General features: G+C 37.7%; 1 long non-coding RNA gene across 1 annotated transcript in view; it reads right to left on the bottom strand.

Moving 5' to 3' along the window:
• LOC107563454 (uncharacterized) overlaps window positions 1–6,858 on the bottom strand; it is a 22,168-nt gene extending 15,310 nt beyond the window's left edge. Inside the window, exon 1 of the long non-coding RNA XR_001606101.1 lies at window positions 6,728–6,858. This is a non-coding gene — a long non-coding RNA (uncharacterized lncRNA). The remainder of the gene's footprint in view (window positions 1–6,727) is intronic.
• Window positions 6,859–7,560: the final 702 nt, after the last annotated feature.

Raw genomic sequence — 7,560 nt, 5'->3', positions numbered from 1 at the left:
CTGTCTGTCTGTCTGTCTGTCTGTCTGTCTGTCTGTCTGTCTGTCTGTCTGTCTGTCTGTCTGTCTGTCTGTCTGTCTGTCTGTCTGTCTGTCTGTCTGTCTGTCTGTCAACATGTTACTCAATAAATTTGGAAAAATAAATGTACAGTGGTGCCGACAACCATTTAAACACTTAAAATATCATTGCATTAGAAAACAAAATATCAAACCAAGTGACATTTGTTTTAAAGAAATAGTTCACAAAAATGTTAAATGAACAACGGAGCAATGAAACACACACACAATCATTTAGGGTTGGTAGCCTTTTTAATATAGGTTGATAGGGCTGGGTAAAAAATATTGATATCTTGATTTTAATCGATTCTCATTTATTAGTCTAGCCTGTTTTCAGTTAATGGATGGAACATTGAAGGGCACCTCCCATTCAATATATGACAATAAGCATTGTGCTTTGGTACTTTTAATATGAAACAAAGTCTCAGATTTCAAATTCTGTCCATTGTATTGCGTATTCAAACAAACACTGAAGATTAAACCTTCAATATTATAGTATTGTAGTACCAACCAACTCATGTATATTTTACAGCATTAGTTAAGAATTTTTTCCTTGAGAAAATTTGGCATGTGTACCTGATATACATCCAAAATAATCTATATTGAATTGAATTGAATCAAATTTTGAAATTTGTGTCAAAACCCAGCCATATAAGTTAATTATTTTATCGGTAATTTTATCATAGATCAAAAGTGACCGTAAAGACATTTAAAACGATACAAAAGACGAAATGAAAAAACAGTTTCCACAAAATATTAATCAGCACAGCTATTTTCAACAGTGATAATAATAATAAATGTTTCTCGAGTATAAATTCAGCATATCAAAATGATTTCTGAAGGATCACGTGACACTGAAGGCTGCAATAATGATGCCGAGATTTCAGCTTTGCATCACAGAAATAAATTACATTTCATAGTATATTCAAATAGAAAACAGTTATTCGAAATTGTAATAATATTACACAATTTTACTGTTTTTACTGTATTATTAAACAAATATGCAGCCTTGGTGAGCAGAAGAGACTTCTTTAAAAAAAAAATTTTTTAAATCTTACTGACCTAAAACTTGTAAAAAAAAAAAAAAAAAAAAGATTTTGAACGCTGAATCTATTGAGCAGAACTGGAAAAGCTCAGGTAAGGCCATGAGCAAAAAAAGTTTAAATTGTTCACCTTCCATGTGCAGTGACTTCACAGCATGGCCAATTCCTGGAAAGAAAACCAAGCATGCGGTGTATTTCGTCTCTGACCTCGATCTCCTGCAGTTATCCGAGAGGAAGTTGTAGCTAAGGGTGTGAGAGAGTCTGATTTTTTTTTTTATACCTATATTACCTCTAGAACTGGAAGTATTGAACGGCTCTGCTCGACCACAAAAACAACAACAGCCAACAAACAAACCCAGATGCATTCACAAGCCTGACTTATGTGCGCTGGCGGCATGCGGCGCATTGTGATTTTACCCCCCAGGCTGCACACTATACAATCCGTATTACATTAGCATTTGAATGTGTGCCATTTTCACCTACGGTCCAAACAAAAAATGCTCTGTACATCAGACTTGTCTCATTCAGTCAGAGTTCCGATTTAACAAGCATGACATATGCCTTACAGTTGCACAAAATAAAGCAAAAGCCCCAAATACAAACAAGACAGCATCTGCCTAGACCGCAACACATCAACATTCTGCAACGTAAGCTCTATGATGCTATCAGTCACTGCTGATGTGCTTACGGTGACCTGAGGAGTTTGTCATGTACTATGTGGCACTGCCAAAAAGCTTTATCGCTCTGCAGCAACCATACGTCTTCATGTGTTGTTTATGCATGTGGCTACAGTGAGCTGACCTCGAACAATTATCTCTGACGATCTCCTCTGAGATTTAGATTCAGGTCAAGAGTTCTTCAATGCTCCTGCTGGTAGATGTAGATGATGTAGACCTCTGCCATCAATTAGAAATCCTGACTCAGCCAATTCAAAAGTAAAGAGAAAACTTTAATATAAATAAGCAATTGTAAAAGTATTCCAGGGTGAGAAGAGAAGACCTTAATTTTTATAGTATTTACTGAATTTAATGAAAAACTGATTAACTACATTTGCAGTTTGCATACTACATGTTGGCATTGTTATTTTGGTCAAATTGTAAGGAAACATTGCAACTTGGACTGTAAACAATAGGACTGATGGATGGATGGGACAACAGGACGGATGGAACAATAGGACTGATGGACGGATGGACCAATAGGACGGATGGACGGATGAAACAATAGGACTGATGGATGGATCGAACAATAGGACTGATGGAACAATAGGACTGATGGAACAATAGGACTGATGGATGGATCGAACAATAGGACTGATGGACGGATGGAACAACAGGACTGATGGATAGACGGATGGAACAATAGGAAGGATGGACGGACGGATGGAACAATAGGAAGGATGGATGGACGGATGGAACAATAGGAAGGATGGACGGACGGATGGAACAATAGGACTGATGGATGGATAGACGGATGGAACAATAGGACTGATGGATGGATAGATGGATGAAACAATAGGACTGATGGATGGATAGATGGATGAAACAATAGGACTGATGGATGGATAGATGGATGAAACAATAGGACTGATGGATGGATAGATGGATGAAACAATAGGACTGATGGATGGATAGATGGATGAAACAATAGGACTGATGGATGGATGGATGGAACAATAGGACTGATGGATGGATGGAACAATAGGACTGATGGATGGATGGATGGATGGAACAATAGGACTGATGGATGGATGGATGGGACAACAGGACGGATGGAACAATAGGACTGATGGACAGATGGAACAATAGGACTGATGGACGGATGGAACAATAGGATGGATGGACGGATAGGATTGATGGACGGATGGAACAATAGGACGGATGGAACAATAGGACGGATGGAACAATAGGACAGATGGAACAATAGGACTGATGGACGGATGGAACAATAGGACTGATGGACGGATGGAACAATAGGACTGATGGATGGATGGAACAATAGGATGGATGGAACAATAGGACTGATGGACAAATCATATATGAGGGAAAGAGGCGAGATTAGAGGGTGGAACAGTGAAAAAAGAGGTTTAATGAATCCGGTCCATAAACTTCCGTTGGCTAACCATCAGAGGTCACCCTTCCCATTTTCATTGACTCTCGCACTCACACTGTTGCATATCTTCCCGGACTACATATCCCATCATTCACAGCACTGATTGTACACAGCTGGTTCACTAATTGCACAACACTGATTGCACCCAGCTGTTTCATATCACTCCCTCACTATTTAACACTCACTCTGATCCCTTCCCTCTGCCGAGTATTGTTTAGCGCATATCTCTAGATAGCTACACTACAGAGCCCTCATTAGTTTCCCTGCCTTAGCCTTAGCCTTAGCCTTGGCCTTGGCCTTGTCTGTTTTCTCGGTTTCTGATCCTTGCCTGGTTTCCTGGATTTATCCCTTTAGTCTCGCCCTTTTTGATTCTGTTCGCCGTTCGTTGACCTTTGCTAGCCCTAGGATTATTCTTGTGTCTTGCCCACTATATACCTGTTTGCCACTGTTTGACCCTGCCTGTGTTTCTGACCTCTCTGCTCAATAAAGCTTTGCATATGGATCCGCACGTCTCACGTCTCGTCAGCCCCGTTACAGTTCCTTATTAAAACTAAAAGGTTTTCTAGGACGATGGTGGACCAGGAGCATTAAAGATGAGATGAGGGAATAAGAATCACCGCATGAAACACAGCTGAAGGGTGAGCTGCTTAAAAGTGAGGCTTATTGGGCACAATTACTAGAGGAACCTGATAGTGTTTCTCTGTGTGTCGGCACATTTTCCAGAGAGAGTTATTGGCTTGTTACTTGATTTTAATATCTCTGCTATCTTTCACCCACAGGGCCCCATTAGATTATAGCTCATGAAAGAATAATGAGGTATAACCACAACCAACACAAAATCAAATGAGACACTGAGGTGATGCGATGCATTGGTGCTGCATACAACATCTACAACTCGTTATATTGGATTAAAACACTTCAATTCTATTTACCGTCACACCTCATAAAGATCCTTCAGTCTCAAGCATATTTTAAATGGAGGAAATGCACAACAAACGCTTTTCAAATTCATTTACTTAAGCAGCAAAACAATAAGAGAACAAAGTTCTTTGAGCCACATGCCACATTTGTCAGTGTTTTTATCATTCAGTGAATAGACGGAGCAGCACAACTGAAACATCCACTGACAGGATCATTAAGTTTGCCTCGCGACTAGTGCAAATATTGGCTTTGTTGTCCCAAATTGCACACTATCCATCCTAAACGCAAGTTTAAATTTAGTACATCCCAAATCAAAGTATGTTTCAAACAGTGTTTAAAGGATTTCAAAGGCACATCAAAAGCATAGTTTTGGGTTAATATACCAATAATTATACTACACAAGAGGACAACCTTGATTTCTTTCTCTTTTTTCCAGTAAAAAATGTCAAGGAATACTAATTAAAAAAATGCTACAGCAGGTCTTCCATGTATGAACCTATGAACATGTTTTATGGAAGCTTGTTTCTGCAATGGAATAAAAAATAGGCCTAGTAATTAAAAAAAAAAGTGATTTTATCTCATGATTCAGACTTTTTTTCTTACAATTCTGATTATCTTACAATTAACACTTTTTTTACTGAATATATATTGCAATTCAGAATAACAGTTGTAAGTCAGGATTGTGCGATAAATTCAAAACTGCAAGAAAAAAAAGTTAAAATTCTAAAGTTTATATCTTTATATTAATTTTATCTCGCAATTCTGGCTTTTTTGTTGTAATAAAGTCTGAATTTAGATTTATTTTTTATTATTTCCATAATTTTATGGGTTAGATTGAATGCAGTGAGTGCCATAAAACTGTTTACTCTCAGCATAGATTGATATGCAATATCCCTCCTCAACCTGAGAGAAGATTTCATCCAAAGTTTAGACACGGACCTGACACTGACAAAGTCACCATTTCCTTTTCATCAATGAACCACAAGAAACTCCACACTCTCTCGACTATTTGATGCTCAAAGTGTGTTAGCAGGAGTCCTGCTAAACCCCCTTCACCCCTGAGTTTTCCATATTAAACCACTGAGAAACCTGATGTTACCTGGAGGCGCTAGATTTCAGTGGCTACCGCTGCTTTAGACTTTAATGGGAGGATTTGAGTGGAATTTAAAAGAGTGAAGGGTCACCTTTACATGGGTAAATTGAGAAACTTTACCAGCCATGAATACATTTTTACCAGCTACATGGAACTGTATTTAGCATTGTTTTTCTTGCTTTCTGCGTTTCATGTTCTATCTCTTTCCTCTTGCTCCCTTCATTTCTCACTTATTTTAATTACTACATAATGTGGCATTACTCTTACTAATGACCTCTTCATTTGACTGTATGTGTATTAGTAAGAAGGATTATGGTGTTTGAGTCAGATGTTGTAGAAATAACATAACCCACAATTCTGTGCTTATGCTGAGTTGCAATCATGTGATGCTTTGGTTTAATGCCCTTGTAATGGTTAATAAATCAAATGAACATATAATTAGACATGACAGGCACTCTTAAAAAAAAAGAAAGATGCTTTGCATAGATCATAAATTATCACAAATGCATGCTATACAGATCATTTAAGGGTGGTCTGGCTATCCCATACGGCAAAAAGTACGTTTTCAAATGTGTATATATTTCAAAATTTACAAAACATTCTAAATATTCAAAAATATAAAATTTCATGTGTTTCAATCCAAGAAATTACATTCACTTGTCACATTTGAATAAAAACTTTATTTGTTGTCTATAATGTGTGTAAATAAATACACTCTAGTAGGTTAATCCATTCACATATCTAGCCTAAATGTAGGCTACTGTAAGACTGGAAATGTATTTTGCTGTATGGAATAAGAGTTAAAAGTAAATATATATTTCAGTTAAAATATATATTGCATTGTGCTTGACTGTTTACAACATATATTTAAAATATATTTTGGCAAGCATTTTTAAATGTTTTTTGCCATATGGGATATAATGTAGGGAACACCAGGAACCAAATTAAGATATCAAGGTGTCAAAGTTTGGTTATAGTCTTAATAGCCAGAATTTAACTTGCGGCATGAAGTCTGTCCCTCAATTATGGCCTAGAATTACCCACTTAGACAGAAAGAGATGCTCTAAAGGAGATTCTACCAACAATAATAGACCAGCACAGATTTTTTTTTTTACATAATCATGCAGCAATATCTATGAAAACACTGTAAAAATAGTGAAAATGTTTGTAGACTTTGTACTCCAAATGTATGCCTGTGCAAATAGCCAGGACTATTTCCCAGACAAAACAAAGCACTGCTTTTGATGATCTAGTTAAAAAGACTTTTTTTCTCTCTTCATTTTTGCATTTCACTTCTGTTCCAGCTTGTGTGCTAATCTATTTTATGCTTAAACTCGGCATTGTGTATTTTAAGTCTTATGATAAAAAGCTTACAAAGTTTCTCATTTGTACGTCACTTTGGATAAAAGCATCTGCTAAATGAATACATGCAGATGTAGTTTACTTACTGATAAGTGCTTCAAACAGAACTCTTTCAAAAGACTGTCAAAGACTGGATGACACTAACCTTGCAAACTTTGGCAGATTTGTTTTTCCTCAGTGCTCACTGTATCAGCATCTTAACATGACTTTGTTCCCAGCTGGCGATCAGACTGGACGTGGTGATTTCTGCCATGCTTGCTTTTTTGTGTGTAATGTGCATTATGATGCGATTTCAAGTTGTCCTTTCTCTTTGGAGTGTTACAAGCTGATTGTGCATAGATAAGATCCCTGAAGTTGCAAAGACTAAAGTCTCAAAACCAAAGAGATATTCTTTATCAAAGTTAAGACTCTGCCACGCCCCCCTAAAATGGCTCGTTTTTACACGCCCCCACATATCTACCTCACTATGTGGAAATATTTGCAGAATGTGGCCCAAATGTGCACGCAAAGAGAGAAGGCGTGGTTTCAGTAACCGCAGTTAGTGTTGAAGCAGCCATGTCAGGGAGACGCTGTGTGTTTCTATGCGAAAGTAAAAGCACTTTATTTGGCCTTCCGAAAGTAGATGCATTTAGGAATCTTTAAGATTACTTACAACAGAACAACAATGCATGTTATGGACGACTGTTTCGTGAACCTAGGAGAGGAGGTAATTCTGACTTTGCTGTGATAATCTGGCTCTTCTGAATCAGCCTACTTTTTTGTTATTAGTTTAAGTATTTGCTATTGACTGTTCAAATGCAGAGTTTTGCGCATCATGTGTGTGTGTGTGTGTGTGTGCGTGTGCACGAGCGCGTGCGTGTGTGTGTATGTGTGTGTGAGAGAGAGAGAGAGAGAGAGAGAGACAGGGTCACATCACAGTGGAGTCAGCTGTCTTAACCGTGGCTTGTGTACTGCAAACACATACCAGCTTCATCACTG

This window comes from Sinocyclocheilus grahami, unplaced genomic scaffold, assembly GCF_001515645.1.
Source record: "Sinocyclocheilus grahami isolate Dianchi unplaced genomic scaffold, SAMN03320097.WGS_v1.1 scaffold24.1, whole genome shotgun sequence".
NCBI classification, from domain to species: Eukaryota; Metazoa; Chordata; class Actinopteri; order Cypriniformes; family Cyprinidae; genus Sinocyclocheilus; species Sinocyclocheilus grahami.
The sequence above is the reverse complement of the archived record's forward strand: the minus strand, read 5'-3'. Positions and strand labels throughout refer to the sequence as shown.